Source organism: Acomys minous, assembly GCF_964271855.1.
Source record: "Acomys minous genome assembly, chromosome: 14".
Classification (NCBI taxonomy): Eukaryota; Metazoa; Chordata; class Mammalia; order Rodentia; family Muridae; genus Acomys; species Acomys minous.
Window position 1 is genome coordinate 92,460,227 of NC_140496.1, and position 20,582 is coordinate 92,480,808.

The window sequence follows — 20,582 nt, forward strand, 5'->3', positions numbered from 1 at the left end:
CTCATAACCACCTTCAGGGTGATGCCTTCGTGGGAAAGACGGCACTGTGCGTTTCTAAGCCTTAGCTGTCGCACGCAAGCGTGTTCTCCCGCAGCCTTGAGAGAACAGAATGAGTTTAGGGCAGAGAAAGAGCCAAGAGAACTTTCTATGTTTTCTTTGGCACAGGAGTTTGTGTAGACGGGATGAGGCTAGCTCAGTGGAAGAGTTCTTCTCTAACGGGAGTGAGGCCTTGCACCTTGCATTCCATGCCCAGCGTTGTCAGAGAAAGTAAACAAACAGGATTATATGCCAGAGCTTCGTGAAGAATAAAGCATGCTGTTTCATACTTTGTAGCAACGAACTGAACTCTGAGCTGCGAATCTACGAGATGGGGTGATCAGATAACGTGCATTAGTCAGTCATCCAAGATTCACCCCTCAAGGCATTGGCATATAGGTCTTGATGGCCAAAAAAAAAAAAAAAAAAAGATCAAAACATCAAAACAGCTCAATAAGAAGCCTGGGGGCAACCAAATGCAGGCAGAGTCTCAGCCACCATGGTCTTGCAGGAGCCTAGAGGAGGGGACAAACACAAGGACAAAGGGTTGCCACAGAACCTGGGCTGTCTCTAAACTAACCGAACATTCATCAGTTCGTGGTCACCCTCTTGCTGTCTGATTGTCTTCCTTCCCTCCCTCCCACTTTGACTCCATTTCCAGCTATAGCAAAGGGAACGGAGTGGAAGAGTTTCAGATACAATAGGACCCCAATCCATCACACTGTGACACTGACGGAAGACATCTGCTTCAAGCTCCACAGACTGGTGAATCATGCCACATCTTGTACTCAAGTGCTATCTACTGAAAGCCAAAGGCAATGGCTCAGGCTGGGGTTGTGGCTCAATCTGTAGAGTAATTGCCTAACAAGTAAGAAGGCCTGGGTCCAGTCCCCAGCCTTTCATAAGACTGGGTATGGTTAGGTATACCCGTGATTCCAGAACTCAGTAGGTAGAGGCAGGAGGAGCATCAAGTCAAGGTCATCCCGCCCCGCTATATAGTGAGTTCAAAGTCATCCTGGGATACACGAGACCCTGTCTCAAAACAAAATAAAACAAAAAAACTAAGTTAAGGGTCATCATAGATGAGTATGTATGTAGTCTAACTATGTGTAAGCTTCCAATCACTCCAATTGTCTTATTGTTTCACTGAAGCAACAAAGAACTAATAGAAAAGATGTATCAGCACACCAAGTTAAGTCAATGTTAAAACACAGACATGAGGGCAGAGTTGGTGATATACATCTGTAACCTGGTGCTTTTAAGAGGATTGCTGCAACTACATAGTGACTTCTAGGCCAGCCAGGAAAATGTAGTAAGACCCTGAGCTTTAAAACAAAACAAAAACAACTAAAAACGGAACTGCGCATAATGGCTCACACCTCTAATCCCACCACTCAGGAGGCAGAGGCAGGCAATCTCTATAAATTTGAAGCTAACCTGGCCTACATAGGAGTTCCAGGCAAGCCAGGGCTACAGAGTGAGACCCTGTCTCAGAAAATAAATATATCAACAAGCAAACAAAGGCCCAGGCTACACAGTGAGAGCCCGATTCAAAGCAAACAGACAGTCCACTTTGCCACCAGCTCTGTGACCCTGAGCACATCTCATAACTCTCTATGCCTGGTCCCAAATCTGTAAAAATGGGCTTGATTATACCACCAACCACATAAGACTTTTGCAAATAGAAGACAGTAATAAATTTAGGAGAGCAGGTGTTGAGACACGGTCTCATCCAGTAGGCTGGCCTCAACCTGGCTCCATAGCTGAGAGTGATCTTGAACTGCTCAACCTTCCTCTCCATCTGCCTAGTATTGAGGTTACATGTACAGTCCACCACACTGGGCTAAAATACCTACAAAGGGGATAGGAAAATAGCCTACATGTGAAAGGCTTCTAGTAAATATTTACTCTTAGACTTTATTCTTTTCCCATTTGTTAGTTGTGTGTTTTATCACTTTTAAAAGTGTGTGTGTGTGTGTGTGTGTGTGTGTGTGTGTGTGTGTGTGTGTGTGTGTTTCTGGGGAGGGAGGAGATGTACAGGTGTCCTTGACGTTCAGAAGAGGGCATTGGCTCCCCTAGAGCTGGAGTTACAGGTGGTTGGAGGCAGCTTGGTGAGTGTGCGGGGGAGAACTCAGGCCGTCCACAAGAGCAGCATGTTTGTCCACTCGCTTCACTATTGACCACCTACGCCAGCCCCTATTTTCACTTTCAGTGGTCACAACCCCAACTATTTCTTTCTCCTAGAAAGAACATTTTGTCACAGAAAAGAGGAATCAAACAGACTACCATAGAAACCTGATAGAGCAGAAATCGAAATGTGAGGACAAGAAAACAAGCCTATTTTAAGCAGAACACCACAGCTGCTGGAGACTTTACCGCCTTCAGTGACTGCTGCCTAAGATCTAAGGAGCCGAGCAGACCCCACAGAGACAGGGGCTCCTTCCTCCCACCGCTGCAGAGAGTGCAACCTGGAGGAGCAGCAGAGGGTACCAGTAGAGCATCCTCCATGCAGATGTCTTACACAGATTCTTGGAAAAATCTAGAAACCACCTCACTTAAAGGATTGTGAGCTGCAAATCGGTGATATTGGCAGGCCAGTGTCAACTACTCCTCAAAGTAGCTGCCACCAAAAGATCCCCCCAAAGGGCTAGCACAATGCCTCTGAGGGGAAAAACACTTGCTAACAAACCTAATGACCTGAGTGTGCCCCAGGTAACCCCATGTTGGAAGAAGAGAACCAACTCCCACAAGTTGTTCTTTGGCCTCTACACTCACACCTTGACACACACACACACACACACACACACACACACACACACACACACACACAAATAAATAAAATGTAATTTTTTTAAATTTTAAAGAAAGTTTCACAAAGCATTGAAAAGCCACTGTAGACAAGGGAGATCAAAGGATTCATGTTATAAAACATACAGGACATGAGCTATGGTTTAGGAAAAAACCTTGTTCTTTTAGTTGCCAAGAACTTGCTTTTACATTTATTAATTTGTTTGTTATTTGTGTATTTAGTTAGTTTATACATGGTCTTACTGCCTAACTCAGGCTGACCTGGAGCTCGATATAGAGACCAGGCTGGCCTTGAACTCACAGAGCTCCTCCTGCCTCTGCCTTCCGAGTGCTGGGCTAAAGGTGTGCTTTTACAATGACAGTCTCCAGAAGCCCCTGGGCGACTTGGACTCCACATCTTGCAGCAACATGAAGAGGGTCTCCACACTCCTAGGAAAGGCAGGGAGTGAGTGGTGCAGAAAAAGGGTAGATGAAGGACCCGTATGTCCAAAGGTTGGTGTCGGAGCCAAGTGGTGCCTATTCAAAGGCGTTCTAAGGTACATAGAGGAGCACATGTCACCCCTCCTGGGATTCCACATAAAATCAGAGAAATCATCCTAAAATACAAAAGCCAGATAGATTGTTTTTTTTGTTTGTTTGTTTGTTTTTTGAGGCAGGCTCACATAAAGCAAACGTTGGCTTTGAATTCCATAAATAAATAGCCAAGGGTGAACCTGACCCTTCTGCCTCCACCTTCCAATTGTTGGGAAGCTTATCACACTCAACTTCATAGATTTCAAACCCATAATCTTTTATATATATACATACATGTACATTATATATATATATATATATATATATATATATATATATATATATGAGAGTATGTGTGTGTGTGATGTGATGTATCTGGGCAAATACCTACCATGGTGCACATATGAAGGTTTGAGAACAGATCAAGTGAGTAACTTCGCTCCTTCTGCCGTGTGGTCTCTTGGGATGGAGTTCAGGCCACCAGGTTTGGCAGTAAACATCTTTACCCAGAGTGTCTCACCCATCCTCAAGCCTAGAGTCATATATAATGCCAGATGCTCTCTTCTCTTGGAAGTAAATCCCATAACTTTTTTTTTTTTTTTTGCAAGTTCCACAGACCACAAACCTGTCTCTCTGGCAACTGCAAAACAGTGTATGTTGGTGATGCTGCCATTTTTGACATGGCTGCCTCTAGATGATAATTATGAATTTTTATTAGTCAAATAACCTGGGATGGGACTATAGCTCAGCATAGATCACTTGCTTAGATTGGGGGTCTCCTACTTCTATTTCCTGAATGAGAATGCAGGCATACGCCACCATGTCTGAATAAATAATCTTTAATTTTTACACTTATGTATGTTTTTTTCTTTATGTGTAGAGGTCTGCATGTGTCACAACATCCATATGGATGTCTGAGAACAACTTTTTAGAGTCAGTTCTCTTCTACCATGGGAGTAAAAGAGAGCCTTTACCTGCTGAGCCATCTTTCTTGTTTTCAATATCCTTTGCTATAGAAATATCTAAAATAAAAATGTCAATATGCAATAAGCCATGCTCAAGGCCGAAGTGTACTGCCTGTCCTCACTTAACCTTGCTCCTTTTCCAGCTAAACCCACAACTTTCTGACTTAGGGCACAATGACCTTTGTTTATAATCAAAACATAGGTCTAAATGTCTTGCGGCCTAGTATAGTAAAAATTGCTTCTATAACTTAGGTTATCACCCTTGGTTCCTATCCAGTGCACCTTGGGGGAAAAGGAGGAAAAAGGAGGGAAGGAAGGAAAGAAGGAAAGAAAGAGGGATGGAGAAATAAAAGAAGGAAGGAAGGAAGGACAAGAGGCAGAGCAGGAGGAAGGGTGGGAGGGAGGAGAGAAAAAAAAAGAAAAAGAAAAACTTTCCCTAAGCCCAGCATGCCATCTCATGCCTGCCATCCCAGCACTTGAGACACTAATGTGCAAGGATCTGTAAGGCCAGTTTCGGCCACAGTAAAGAGAGACTCTGTCTCAAAAAACAGAATCAGAAAAACAAAAAACAAAACAAAACAGAAAAAAAAACTAAAAACACATTAAACAATGTAATGTCAAAGGCCACCAAAATCATACTATGGCTACTGGCAAGACACAAGTGTGTGGCTCTTGAGAAGCCGGCGTGCATGATACCCACACTGGGCACGGCCCTTTTCCTTAGGCAGAACTCTCTCCTTTAATGCCTGCAATTAAATCTATATTAAAACTGTTTCCTGAAGAACTCCAGCTTTGCTTCCTACTGACTTGTTCTGGAATTCTTTGGTGCAGCATGCAATCGGGCAGTCTGAAATGACTCAGCAACCTCAAGGAGCAGCTGCTGCCCCAGCTGCCATGACACAAGGATCATTATGCCCACCCACGTCAGGCTCACGGAATGCCTTAGTAATGTGGTCAGTGGCTCTCTGCACACACATGAACCTTGATTCCCTTGCTTTGGGTTCACATTGAGTCTCTATCATAACTCAGCAGGGCACAGAAGCTAAGGGGTAGGAAGTAAGCCACATAGGAAATGGTGTCTGTCAATTACAGATAGTATATGAGGGACAGGTTCGAAAGAGATGTCCTTGGCCTGCTTTTGGGGACTCAGTCATGAGGTTCAGTTTTCCTACAGTGACGTTAAAGGCAGGCTTCAGGAAGTTGTGCCATGAAGCTTGTCTCAAAAAGAAAGCAGAAAAGAGACTAGTCACGAGGAGGGTGGGAAATGAAAAAGCATGTACCATGGAGAAGCACGGAGCAGGGAAAACACAGACCCAATACTAGCACACAGGACTCCATCTTACCTCATACCTAGACAGCAAGCCTCCATCACTAAAAAAAAAAAAAATTTCTCTCAAATAGGGCAATGCATGATGGTAAATGCCTTGTAACTCCAGTACTTGGGAGTTTCCAGCCAGGAAAATTAGAGGCTGGATGCCAGTTTGAACTATATAATAAAAACCTATCCAAAAAAAAAAATTTTTTTTTTGAGTTGTAACAATACATTTTATCAAGCGAATCACCTGCTTCTCTTAAACTCATTCTTCAGCCTTTCCAGGTATTAAAGTCATTATTCTCTTCAAAATGCACAGGAAAACAAAACCCAGCAAGGGTCATCTGGGAATCTCAGGGCCTCGGTGACATGTAATCTGATCATTCAACACTATTTCTGGATGCTGAACGTGGGTGTAACGTACTAGGTCTGTCCAAAGGGACTGGAGCCTAAGTCGGAAGTGACCTCATGACCTCTGCCTGCACTGTCCAATGGAGTAGAAGCTGAGCACCTGATGCTGTTGAAATGTGATCTACTTGTATTTACTTACCTTGAACTCACTCTGCAGACTAAGTTGCCTTTGAACATGTGGCAATCCTCCTGCCTCTGCCTGTCACATGTGCTGGAATGCAGCACCATATGAGGCAGCTCATTTAAAATTCATATAACCTTGTGAGGTTAAGTAGCCAAAATGGTACAAACTATGTACATATTAGCTATTTTACAATTAGAAAAAAAATTGGTAGAAATGCATAAAAATTTGCCAATACCAATAAATAAAAATTCTAACACCAGAAAAGCACAGGCTCAGTGGGTAAAGATGTGACATCAAGTTTGATGACCCAAGTTTGATTTCTGGGGACCCATATATTGAAGAGACTTGACTGTAGAAAGTTGACCTATGACCTCCACAGATGCATCACAGCACAGGTGCTTTTGCATGTACACACATATAAATAAATTATAATAAAACATAACAGAAAATAAGGAAGCAGGACAGTCCACACCAGTAACCCTGGGCCTGGGAGCCTGAGGCAAGAGGAGTGTAGCAAATTCACAGTGAGGCTACATAGTATATGCCAGGCCACTTGGGGCAAAGAGTGAAATGCTGTCTTTAAAAAAATACAAATATAAAAAATGGGTAGGTTGGATGTATAGGCTTGAAATGAAGTAAAAATTGTCAAGAATACCTTGGAGAAAACAGGTTAGTTTCACAAGTGGTATAAAATGGTTACTCGAGTTTTCAGGGACTCAGAAATGATGAAGGATAATGTATTCTACCAATAAAACAGCATTGATCTTAACAATTCTCTCTCCTCCTCTCTCCCTTCCTCCTTCCCTCCCTCCCTCCTTTACCCTTTAAGGCCAGAGTATCACTTTGCTCTGACTGACCTCAAATTTCCTATCTTCCTACAGATAACCTTGAGCTCCTGACCCCCTGCCTCCCTGGTACCAGATTACAAGCATGTGGCAGCACAGTTAGCACAAAAGATTGCTCTACCCAGACAACTGTGGGTGGCGCCATTCCAGAGCATGTGGTCCTGACTTCTGTAAGAAAGCAAACTGAGAAGGTCAGAAAACAGCTTCCTGCTTGGCCTCTGCTTTAGTTCCTGCCTCTAGGTTCCTGCCTCCAGGTTCCTGCCCTGACTTCATGACAGACTGAGACTAGAGTGTAAATGCCAAACCCTTCCCCCCCCCCCCAAGCTGCTTTTGGTTAGAATGATTTATCACAGCAATAGAAAGCAAACGAAAAGGGCTGGAGAGATGGCTCAGCGGGTTAAGAGCACTGCCTGTTCTTCCAGAGGTCCTGAGTTCAGTTCCCAGCAACCACATGGTTGTGCACAGCCATCTATAATGGGATCTGATGCCCTCTTCTGGCATGCAAGTGTACATGCAGATAGAGCACTCATATACATAAATAAATAAATATGAAAGAAAGAAAGAAAGAAAGAAAGAAAGAAAGAAAGAAAGAAAACAAAAGAGCCATAAAGCTGAGATTTATTGTTTGAGAAAGGTAGGCTGTCAGAAATAGCTTTTACTATGGTCCGTCATACAAGCAGGTTGTTGTTTGAGACAGGGTTTTATGTATCCTTGGCTGGCCTCAAACTCAATACGTATCTAGGAATGACTTTAAACTTCTGATCCTCCTGCCTTCACCTCCTGAGGTCTGGCAACTACTGCCTCACGTTGCCAAGCCCAGTTTATATGTTGTTGAAGAAAAACCTCAAGGCCTCACTCTCTCAGGCAAACACTCTACCAGCTGAACCTCATTATAGGCCCACAGGTGACACTTTCTTTCCTTTGGAAATTTGAAAGGTATATCGGTCTATCTATCTATCTATCTATCTATCTATCTATCTATCTATCGTTTATTTGGTGGGTTTTTTGAGGCAGGGTTTCTCTGTGTAGCCCTGGATGTTCTGGAACTCTGTAGACAGGGTTGGCCTTGAACTCACAGAGACCCATCAGCCTCTGTCTCCCAACTGCTGGGATTAAAGGCACATACCATCTCTGCCTGGCTAAAAGGTTAATTTTCTTATTGTATGAGTGTTTGCTTGCCTATATCTAAGTGTACTATGCCTGTGCCTGCCACCCTCAGAGGTCAGAAGACAGCATTGGATCTTCTGAAACTGGAGTTACAGGGAATTGTGACTTGCCAAGTTAGTGTAGGAAGTGAACTCAGTAAGAGCAGTAAGGGCCCTTAACCACTGAGCCATCTCTCTCCAGCCCCTACTCCCTTGGATATTTTGCTTTTGGGTTTTTTGTTTTGTTTTGTTTTCAAGACAAGGTTTCTCTGTGTAGCCTTGGCTATGCTGGATTCAATCTGTAGAGTGGGCTGGCCTCGAACTCACAGAGATCTGCCTGCCTCTGCCTCCCCAAGTGCTGGGATTACAGGCCTGCGTGTGAGCCACCATGCACAGCTCATGTCCTTGGATTTTTAAGGCAAGGTTGTCTTCGAACTGGTGACAACCCTCTTGCCTCTTCCCAAGAGCTGGATTACAGATACGATATGGTTGGGGTTTGTTTCTCTCTTTTTGCCATTTTCCTTCTCTGCATAAAATATATTGTAAGTCAAAAGAAGTCATGAATTCGGTTTTAAAAACACAGAGAGAAATCTTCCAACATGCTTTCACATCACTGACAGTGGAAGGTATCCCTGAAGGACGAAAATAACTGTCAAACTGGGTCTTAATCTTATTGCCGTAGAGGTACTGGGCTTACACACTATCTAGGGAAATGATTCTAAAACTTCAATGCACACACTAGTAATTCTCCCAGAACTTGCTGCTGTGGAGACGCTGCTGTCATGGATCTGTGAGAGTCACAGTCCAGGCATTTCAAACAGGACCTCACCCACTGGTACCCAGGATGCAATGCCATTGCCTACACGCCAGCAGTCCTGACTTCAGTTAACCTACACACAGACACACACACACACACACACACACACACACACACACACACACACACACACACACACACTCTGGAGCCACTCCCTCATTCTCAGAGGTGCTTCTGCAGCTCACAGACGGATTTTATTAGGGTCCCCTCTTAAGCCTCCCTCCACGGAGGAATGCGTTCCTGAAATGGCTTTGTCTGCTGTCTGAGGTTTACTTCAATTGACTCCCAGACAGTGGGCTGAACTGGCTTCCTGTTATGGTCAATTGGGCATCTTTCTCTGCTCAATTAAATCAATCCGGAGCTTGGCACCGATTTTTCAGAAGCTTGCCAGGAACCCTAAAATATAGCTCTGTTTGTGACTTTCAAATTAGTGAATATGTTATCGGTAAGAACTCTACACTTAAATTGAGAAGATAATTCTGACACATTACTCTTAATAAAGTGTAGTTGTTATAATTGTTATTAAAGATGGGTCTTGCCATCTTATTGCCTTAGCCTGCAAATAGTAGTACATGTAGAGGCATATAGTACAGTGACCAGCTCGATAAAACTCTTGCTGCTCTGCATTTAACCTAGAATGTAACATGCTCCCTGTTAAAGGGAACTGGTCCCCATTATCTCTCCTCTCTTAATCGTAATGCACCACTAAATACAATGCTTTTGTTTTATTTGAGGTAGGGCCTTGTGTAGCCTAGGCTAACCCTGAACCCATTATGTGGCCAAGAATGATCTTGAACTTCTTATTCTCATGCAGTGTATTCTCACAAGCAGGCTTTTGTGTGGAACCGGGCATTGAACCCAGACCTCTGTGCTATGCATGCTAAGCTACAGCCTCTTTTTTTTAAATTTAATTAATTTATTCAGATTACATCTCAATTGTTATCCCATCCCTTGTATCTTCCCGTTCCTCCCTCACTCCTGCTTTCCCCCTATTCTCCTGCCCTATATCTGTGACCGAAGGGGACCTCCTCAGCCGGTTTTGTTTTGTTTTTTTAAGATTTTATTTATTTATTATTTATACAGTACTTTGCCCCTATGTGTGCCTGCAGGCCAGAAGAAAGCACCACATTTCATTACAGATGGTTGTGAGCCACCATGTGTTTGCTGGGAATCAAACTTAGGACCTTTGGAAGAACAGACAGTGCTCTTAACCTCCGAGCCATCTCTCCAGCCTCCCTCAGCCTATTTTTGTTTGTTTGATAGGGAGCCTAACTGTGAAGCCCAGGATGGCCTAAGGCTCATTTTGTGGCATAGGCTGTGGGCTCAAGCTTGTGACCAGTTTTTTGCCTCAGCCTCCCAAGCGCTGGTACTACAGGTATGCTGTTGCCAGGCCTGGCCTTAATTTCTGGTTTTGGTCACTTGGTTGGGTTTTTTTTTTAAGACAGAATCTCTGTGTTGCTCTAGCTGTCCTAGAATTCAGTATGAAGGCCAGGCTTGCCTCAAATTTGGACCTCTGCCTGTCTCTCCCTCCCCAAATGCTGGGATTAAAGGCATGCACCACCACTACCATCACCAGGCTAGATTTCTGTCTTAAGACTCCTCAAATATTACTTATTTTTTAACATGTATCTATTTGTTTATTATTTTTTATTTGTTTCAGGCAAGGTCTCATACAGCTCACAGTGCCTAATCATTGCAGATAAAATAATTTCTTGTTCCATTGTATCTTATAATTGGAATAAAAATTAAGAAAGACAATATATAAAAACAGAGCAGAGTTGGGGCTTTAGCTCCATGAGAGAAAGGCCCTGTACTTGGTTCCCTGCACCAGAGGAAAGAAAAGAACCCACACATAATATTTTCAATAGTAATAAATTCTCCAGTAAAGTATAAAGAATTCAAAGGCAACAGGCTCTCTCTCTCTCTCTCTCTCTCTCTCTCTCTCTCTCTCTCTCTCTCTCTGTGTGTGTGTGTGTGTGTGTGTGTGTGTGTCACATACACACAGTGGAGAGGTGGACACACTCTGGCTACCACATTGCTCTAAGCTAGACCACATAATAAATAACTGTTGTCTCTAGCCTCCAGACAGCAGAGGCCCAAGGCCTGCCAGCAGCCATGTGAGCCTGGAGTCAGACCATCCCTCACTCAGGTCATGAGAAGAAACAGCTCCTAAAAAGGCGCTGACTGCAAGCTCATGGGGGACGCTGGGCCTAGGTACCTAAACGGACAAAGACCCAGCGTGTTTCCTTAGTGTTGTTCTAGTCTCGGTAAGAACACAGGAGAGGGTGAAGGGCAGAACTTGAGTCAGCCAACAGAAGCTGTTGTAAAAGTGCAGGCCACAAGGCAGAGACGCTGCAGCTAGTGCAGCCATGGGGGAAAAGCAATAGGAAAAAGTCAGATTCTGAAAGTGTCAATATTTTGCTATGTGAATGGGGGGGGGCGTGTGAGAAAGGGAGATGGCACTTTATTTTCTGTCTCTTTTGAAGTTTTATTTCACTAACTGTGGGGGACTCTGTGACATCTACAGTTAGGAGAATAACAATCCATGGGAGGCAAGATGGTAGTTTGGATTCGATGCAACTGAGTAGCCAGCACTGGGTCAAAGTTTGGGAGTCTGACCCCAAAATAGTTTATTTTAGACATATACTAGGCACAGTACAATTTGGTGAGAGCATTCCTAGTGATAATTAACTCATTCCTATGTGCACAACAAAGCATACATAAATAAAGCAGTACAGTAAGTTAAGTAAAGATTGGGCGTGACTACATTAAATTCTTCATAAAGTTCATGGAACACCTTCCATGAGGATGGGTTGTAGAGATTGACTGAGGAAAACAAGCTGACCATAGGGTCTGTGGGAAGAGCCAGTGTTGACTCCACCACACAGATACTGCAAAAGTCACCAGGCTATTACCCACATCTGCTCCCAGCCTTCTGATTGGATAACAGGTTATGCATCCCTTCCTTTGCAAGAACAACCCTGTGTATATTCATCATTCCAGGTCCCCTAGTGCATATCCGAGAGTACAAGGACCTCCATGCCTCCAATGTCTAACACTCAGTTTTTAAGTCTCTGCTTTGTCCTCTCACAGAACACAAGTGTCATAGAACACGTTTACTAAAGGCTGAAAACAATACTGTTCATCTTTCCTGGTAATATCTGTTAACACAGCTGTGAGCCCAATTAGTTCATTGGAGGAGTAAACACGATGTATTGGTTGGGTTTCTATTTATATATAATAAGTTAAGTGGATGTGTGGCCATAATACTAGTTTCCCTAAAATAATATTTATAAAATAGTAACACTCCTAAAGCGCCTCCAATAAGGCTTAGACAGATTCTCAGTGGGTAAAGGCACTTGCTACCAAGCCTGGTGGCCCCATGTAGTAGAAGGAGCAAAAAGACTCCTGCAGGCTGTCTTTGATGTCCACATCTGTGTCATGGCATGCAAACTTAAGTCTCCTCCACCCCTTTTCTCATTCATACACACACACATACACACACACACACACACACACACACACACACACACACACACACACACATATTTTAAAAGACATAAAGAAACTATCAGCTTGATATCATAGTATACTCCTATAATTTCAGCACTTGGGAGGCAGTTAGGATAATCAAGAGTTTCAGGCCAGCCTGGGCTAAATAGTAATACTTTGTCAAAAGAAAGAAGGATGAAGCCGGGCGTGGTGGTGCACACCTGTAATCCCAGCACTCGGGAGGCAGAGGCAGGCAGATCGCTGTGAGTTCGAGGCCAGCCTGGTCTACAAAGCGAGTCCAGAACAGCTAAGGCTACACAGAGAAACCCTGTCTCAAAAAACAAACAAAACAAACGAACAAAAAGAAGGAAGGACGGAGAAAATAAAAGAGGAGAAAGTTGATTAAATTGACAATAACATGCTGTACCTTAGGTTTGTTACTCACAGGAACACAGTCACCAGAATAAGAAGACCAGGTGTGGCTATGGCTCAGGAATAGTGAGCTGGGACCAGAGCCTTGGTGTAGGCCACACTGGCTCAAAGAATGAGACAAGGCAAGCTATGAGTGTCTGGATTTCACAGAGTCAAGACAAGACACTTGAAATGAGTGTCTGGATTTCACAGATGCTGGCATTAAACACTTGAGTTGCCTGAGTAAAAATGATTATATTGCCTCAATGCATATTAAATTCCACACATAAAGATTCCAATTTTCCTTTTTGAGGAAGGGTCTCATGAAGCCCAGGCTAGCCCTGAACTTGTTATGTAGATGATGACCTCCAACTCCTGATCCTCCTGCCTCTACCTCCCATGTGCTGATATAAAAGATGTATTGGCTGGTTTTGCATCTTCTTAACGTAGCCTAGCGTCATCGAAGAGGAAGGAGCCTCGGTTGAGGAAATGCCTTCATGAGAGCCAGCTGTAAGGCATTTTCTCAATTAGCCATCAGTGGGGGAGGGCCCCCATTATGATCTGGTAGTCCTGGGTTCTGTAAGAAAGCAGGCTGCTCAAGGCAAGGGAAGCAAGCCAGTAAGCAGCACCCCTCCACGGCTTCTGCATCAGCTCCTGCCTCCAGGATCCTGCCACGCTTGGGTTCCTGTCCTGACACCCCTCAATGGTGAACAGCAATGTAAAGAATAAAGCCAAATACATTGGTTTTTCCCCAATTTGCTTTTTGGTCATGGTGTTTTGTCATAGCAATAGAAACCCTGAGATAACAGGCATGTGCCATGACAGCCAGCTGGGTACATTTTTAATTAAATTTGCAGAGACGGACCTGTAATTCTAGCACTCATGAGACGAAGGCATCAGGATCCGGAAATCAAGCCTAGCTTACATACGAAGTGAGTTTGCGGCCAGCCTGAATATATAAGACCTTGTCTCAACAATCAATCAAAGAAGCATCCGAAACCCTTTTGCTATCAGTTATACAAATCACACAAAGCATGGTTTAGAGATGAAACTGCCCCCACATGTGCTGAAGGCTTGTTCCGCAGCTGATGTCACTATTAAGGAAAGTGGTAGACATGTCAGGAAGGAAGTAGTTCACTGGGGTTCCATCCCTATGAGGGTAGACCTTAGCCCTGAGCCCCTCCTGTCTTCCCATCTCTGTCTTTGTTTTTCACTTAGCATTGAGTTAATAGCCTTCTCCCCTTCGGATTCCTACCACCAAAGTGTTGTGCCTCCTCTCAGGCATGCCCAAAGTACTAAAGCCAGCCAACCACAGACTGAAGCCACAGACACCATGACCTAAAATAAGTCTTTCCCTCTTTGAAGCTATTTCTCTCAGTTATTTGTCATGAGAACGAGAAACTGGTGTGTTTGTTACTTGGGTTCAGGCAATTGGTTCCAAAGAGTGTGGCTACATCAGCAGTGTGTTTTATGTTCCTTGGTCTGTCCTCAGCTCTCTGTAGGTACAGAAACCTACATTTGATTGTACAGAGACAACCTTTACACTGTGCCCCAAAAGATCACCCCAACATAATCCATGCATAATTTGCATAATGGACTTGTCCCATGTAACAGGGGCATATCTGCATTCATCTTCTCCATCTGCCATTACCAGTTGTGTGATTTGGGGCAAGTTACTTCAGCCCTGAGCTTTAGGTCTCTCGTTCACTGAATGGGGAATCTAGATTTTACAATCAAGTGCAGTGACACTCAGAGCACTCAGTACAGCGCCTGGTGACAGGTACTCCTTCCTCCCATCATACATGCTGTCTACTCCTCAGAACCCCTCCTCTGCTCCAAATAGGTGCCAAATGCCTGGATTCAGTCAGCATGGTGGCTCATGTCTACAGCCTAGCACTCGGGGGATGGAGGAAGGAAAATTAGGTCGCCTTATCTAGATGGTGAGATGGAGGCCAGATGAGGCTACATGAGATGGTGACATTCAGAAAGAAAGGAGGGCTCACTTGACACCATGACTGGTGACCTGAATTCAATCACAGAAGCCATATGGTAGAAGGAGTGGGGGGACCCCTGTGAATTGTCCTCTGACCTCCACATAGATACCGTGGCACATGTGCGCTTGTACACACACACACACACACACACACACACACACACACACACACACACACGGACAGGGGAGCTGGTAAAATAAAACAAAAACCTAGATTTTCTTTTAACATTTGTTACGTTAAACAAATTACACTCCTAGGGTAGTTAATTAGCTTTCTCATCTAAAAATTTTAGACACCCCCGCTGGCCCCCCAAAAAAGGAAAAAGGGGTCGCTCCTACAGTGAGGCCTCTGCTTCTGGCTCTGCTGGGTATTAGGTCCTCAGTACTGCATATTGTTGATCTGCAGAAGAAAATTAGAAAGACTCCCTAAAGACACAAAAATAAACTAAGGTGTGTGGTGGGGGGAAGGGGGGAGGCGGGTGTTCAAATGTAAGATTGCATCCAGTGATGGTGCCTTCTGTTGCGCACAGGGGGGAGGCGGGTGTTCAAATGTAAGATTGCATCCAGTGATAGTGCCTTCTGTTGCGCACTCTCCGGTCTCCCTCACTCTTCTCTTGATGGGTGTTAATCTCTATGTTCTTGGATTCCAACATCAAACCTTCTCTAACCTTTTTCTTCCTGAGTTGCTTTGTTTCCCTCCTAGGACCTCAATTCATATTATATACGGATGGCGACATGGAGTATCTATTTCAAAAGCATATCTCTTCGGAGCATTCAGTTCAAATCCTTACTTGAGATCCTCTACAAACTCAACATTTCCTAAATTAATTTTGCTATCTTTTCCCTCCTGACGGCCCCCTCCCTCTCACTTCCCCCACATTCAATCGATTCCAAGTCCCAGTTCCTAAATGCCTCTCAGGTGTTCACACTTCCTCCCTGTCTGTCACGGACCTCATTTAGAGGGAGCTCTGGTCACCTGAATTGCTCGGCAGTCTTTCTGAAACTGGGTCTTACATAGTATGTATTCCTATAATCCCAGTATGTCACGGGCTGTGACATGAGAAAGGCAAGCTGAGGCCAGTTTTAACTACATGGATATAAATACATAGAAATAAAATTTCAACCAGTCAACACTCTCTCTTGAAGGGGAAGAGGCTCACACAGCCCCATCTTTTCCTGAAGATTATCTGCTCAGATTGATGGGACAGAAACCTTTCCATCAGTGGCAGCACGGCCATTGGTAAGATACATAGCTACCTGCAAACCCACTCCCACCCAAATCCATTAGCTTTGGAAGCAAAGCTAATGACAAGCTCTAGGTCACACACACACAAGATACACAAAAGCAGAAGGCAACTATTAGTTGGGAAAAGGAAGAGAAATTATGGGCCTGGGAAGAGGGCAAGAAAAGGTAGGCAATGAATATAATAAAACTACACTATGAAGATGTGTGAAATGTCAAAATGAAGCCCACGGTTATGTATAATTAACATGCCTATGAAAGCACTTTTCAGAAAGTTCGAGAAGCCTTTTGCTTCTGTAATGTCTAATAACCCTGAATGAGTCTACCTTCAATACAGTCCCCAGAGATTTACAAATCCCCATTTATAAACTCAACTCCGGAGCACCATGGGAAACACAAAGTGGTTCTTGTTTTCTGTGCCAATGCTTTACAAAGGACAGAATTCCTCAACCTTGCCCAGGTTTGCCCCTTGTCCTAGAGTTAAACACTTACCTTCCGTGCAGTCCTCGGATTCAGAGCCGGAACTCTTGAGCTTCCACGGGAGACTCCTGCCAGCATCGTGTGAGCCATCTGCCTGAAGTCTCTCTCTCCTCTTCAGAGGCCTCAGGAAGACCATTGCTCTCAGTTGTCAGGGTCTGCTCTAGTTCGTGGTCACGGTCCCTGGCCGGCCATGCGCCTCCAGCAGCCCTTTCTTCCTCTACAATTCAGGTTCATTCGGGCTTCTCCCCAGGCCCAGGTTCCACTGGCCTGATTTCTCCTCTTTTAATTTATGGCCAAAGCTGAGCAGCTGTGTTAAGCCCCAGAACAGAGACCGAAGGAAACATAAAGGACAGTGAAGTCCTTTCCCTAAAACCAGCTTTGTCATTAACTGGTTTTATGCTGAGCACCCTACTACAGTTCCCATTTCATTTGTCCCTAGGCTTGATAGGAACAGGTCCAGAAGCTGCTTCACCTGAACAGTGGAAGGAAATCTTGGCCCCAGGCTATTTGACCCAAAGTAATCGTGCTGGCTGGTCTTAGGTCAGCTTGACACAAGGTAGAGTTATCTGAAAGGAAGGAACTTCAGCTGAGAAAATGCCTCTGTAAGATCTGTTTGTAAGGCATTTTCTTCATTAGTGACTGATGGGGGAGGGGCCAGCCCACTGTGGGTGGGGCCAGCCCACTGTGGGTGGGGCCAGCCCTGATAAGCAGGCTAAACAAGGCACAGGTAGCAAGCCAGTAAGTAAGCAGGCCTCCACATTAGCTCCTGCCTCCTGCCCTGTTTCAGTTCCTGCCCTGGTTCTCTTCGGTGATGGACTACAATGTGGATGGATAAGCTAAATTAACCCTTTCCTCCCCAGCTTGTTTTGGTCATAGTGTTTGGTCCCATAAGCAGAAAGTAGAAACCCTAATTCAGACAAAGATATAGTATGAAATGTGGTTACTTGGCTATTCTTTGTGGGAGGTACGTATGAGTGTTGCTGCGTTTGACTTGGTTTGGTTTTTTGTTTTGTTTGTTTGTTTGTTTTGTGGCATGGTCCCACTGTGTAGTCCTGAATGGCCTCAAACTCACAATGTAGACCAGAGGGCATTGAACTCCAGAAGACCCTCTCATCTCTGCCTCCTCAGTGTTGGGATTTCAGATGAGTGCCATCATGCCCAGCTCTTTCTTTTTTAGTAAATGTTATAATTATAACATGATAGAAGGAGTATTTGGGGTCAAAAACCAAATAATAGATAAATCAGAGTATAGCGCCATATGCCTGGAATCCCAGCACTTGGAAGGTGGAGGCAGGAGGATCAGGGTTTAAAGCCAACCTCAGCAACATAGGACATTTAAGACCAGCCAGGGCTACGTGAAAGCTTGCCTGAAACAAAGAAATAAATAAAACCAACAACAAAAGATGAATTGGAAAAAAATAAGCTGGGAACACCCAGGAAAATGAGACAGAAGTAGTTAAAATATTAAATGTATATGTATGTAATGAAACTTTATATATAAGAAAGCATGAAATAGACATTATTATGTAGCTAAATATATTATTGAAAATGTACACACACATATAAAATCAGGTACAGTTGAGACACTAGGACACACAGGACCCTTAACTCAATGTGCGCTCCACACAACCTGGGAGCTGGGTAAAACATAGCATCTGCGGCCAGAGAGATGGTCTCAGCAGGGCAGTGGACCCAAGTTGGGTTCTTGGCACCCATGTCAGGTGAACCCCAACTACTTGTAACCACAGCTCCAAAGGATCCACTGCCTCTGACCACTTCGAACACTTACACTCATCCTAAGCTGGTGTGGCAGTACACACCTACTGCCCTTATGTAGAGGAATTTTAATTCAGAACATGGCTGCTCTGGCAAGAAAGAGATCACATCCAAGGACTGTCTCGGTCTGTGTGAATACAAACATGCCTTTAATCAAGGAGACAGAGGCAACCAAATCCAAATTCAAGGCCAGCCTGATACAGAGCAAGTGTCAGGTAAAGGAAAGTTTAGGATGAGGAGTGGTATTACATGGCTTTAATCCCAAACAATAAAGGTAAAGTTAGTTTGTAGAAGGAAGCACCCACATTTGAAAGAGGTGTCTAATTCAGTATCAGAAAAAGTAACAGATCAGAGAAGGATTTGACAGAATAGGATATGCTCAACTCTTGAGAGAAGACAGAGGAAAGGGAAAGCTACTTAATAGGCAATGGGGGGGGGGGGAGGAAGGAGAGGGAGAGAGAGGGAGAGAGAGGGAGAGAGAGGGAGGGAGGGAGGGAGGGAGGGGGAGAGGGGGAGAGAGAGAGAGAGAGAGAGAGAGAGAGCGCAGTTTTACTGGGAGAGTTTTCCAGACAAAGGTTGAAGGCAGAACTAGCCAGAGAGATGAGGTTACTGGAGCTAGTTTGAGGCCAAGCAGAGCAATTCAGAAGCTGAGAGAGAAGCCAGATTGAAGTCAGCTGGGAGAGGAGTTTGAGCCAGAACAGCTGAGTTGAACCATCCAGCCCAGAGCTCAGTCAGAAGAAGAAAGGGTGAGCTTATTAAGTCTCAGAGGCTGAACACATTCTAGGCCTAGGTTAGATTGTTCAGAGGCTAGAAGCTTCCAGGTTAGCAGAAGGAGGCAGTAAACCTCCCAGACAACAATTGAAACAGGTCAATAAAAGCTCCTTTAACACCCCGGCAGACAGGAAGTGAAGGCAGGAGGAACAGGAGTTACAGTCACCCTCAAGTAGCAGTGGGTGTGATGCTAGCTTGAGTTGCAAGGGACCCTATCTCAAAGATGTTTTAAAATAAACATAGAATGTCTGTCCCTACACCGTGTCAGAATTTACGCATTAACAAAACCACTCTGTTGGGGACACTTTGATACATAAAGCTTCAGAAACACTGGTCTTGGGTGACTTATGCACGTATGTTCTACTTTCTTCATTTATAAAATGATCATAGTGGCACCTGCTTCTTAGGGTGCTAAAGGTGATGTGTCCAAGGCACATAGAGAGATAGCAAGTACCCCTCATAACTGCTAATAAAGACAAGACATAAAATATGCCTCAGGACTCTGAATTCTATGCTCTGGTACAGACAATTAAATGTGACTGAAGCTATTCTAATCATGGATGGTCATTCACTTTCATGTCCATTTTCCTAAATAGTCATTCAAAACTAAGTAGTTTGGAATAGAGCGTCAATTGGATTGGTCCAGCTGTGCACATATCCCCTTTTTGGAAAGTTGATTTCTTTTTTTATTTGTTTGTTTTGTTTCTTGGGTTTTTTGTTGTTGTTGTTATTGTTGTTGTTGTTTGTTTGTTCATTTTTTCCAAGACAGGGTTTCTCTGTTACACAAATCCCTGGCTGTCCTGGACTCTTTTTGTAGACCAGTCTGACCTCGAACTCACAGAGATCCACCTGCCTCTGCCTCCTGTGTGCTGGGATTAAAGGCATGTGCCACCTGCCCAGCTGTTTCCCATGTTCTGTGATTAAAGGCTTGCGCCACCATGCCCAGCTGGAAATTGATTTCTTATCTGGATACAAGGGAAGTTCACCTTTGGCCTTTCTTAAACAAGTTTTAAATTTTAAGGTATTTGCTACGAAAACGAATACACTTAGATACTCATTAACCTGGATTGGCACATATTAAATGTGATGAACGCATACTTTTGAGACTTTGTAATTGACAGGTATTTTTACTAAAAAGAAAGAGCAAATAATATTAGTAGGTAACCAGAGAAAGCCATAAAACCCAATGGCAACCCTGGCAAAAATCCCGTATCTGCAGCAAGTTCCCTTGTTTCCATTCTAATGCAGGTGATGGCTGTGTCTTAGCCCCTTAGTGGGAGCTCAGCCATACCATCTGATGCGACCTGCTATCTGGTGAAAATTAGAGGAGTTCAATCAAGTCTAAGGAGTGTCTAGGGGCTGGGCCAACAGATTGGGAGGTTTGTGGGACGTGGGACATGGCTTCTTTGTGGGCTGACTACTCTCGATTTAAAAAAAAAA

The 20,582-nt window shown here is 44.1% G+C and overlaps 1 long non-coding RNA gene across 1 annotated transcript in view; it reads right to left on the reverse strand.

Annotated features, from left to right (window-relative positions):
* The window catches only part of LOC311583217, a 158,436-nt gene extending 141,695 nt beyond the window's left edge, over positions 1 to 16,741 (reverse strand). The window contains exon 1 of the long non-coding RNA XR_014774409.1: positions 16,608 to 16,741. This is a non-coding gene — a long non-coding RNA (uncharacterized lncRNA). The remainder of the gene's footprint in view (positions 1 to 16,607) is intronic.
* Between the last annotated feature and the right edge of the window lie 3,841 nt (positions 16,742 to 20,582).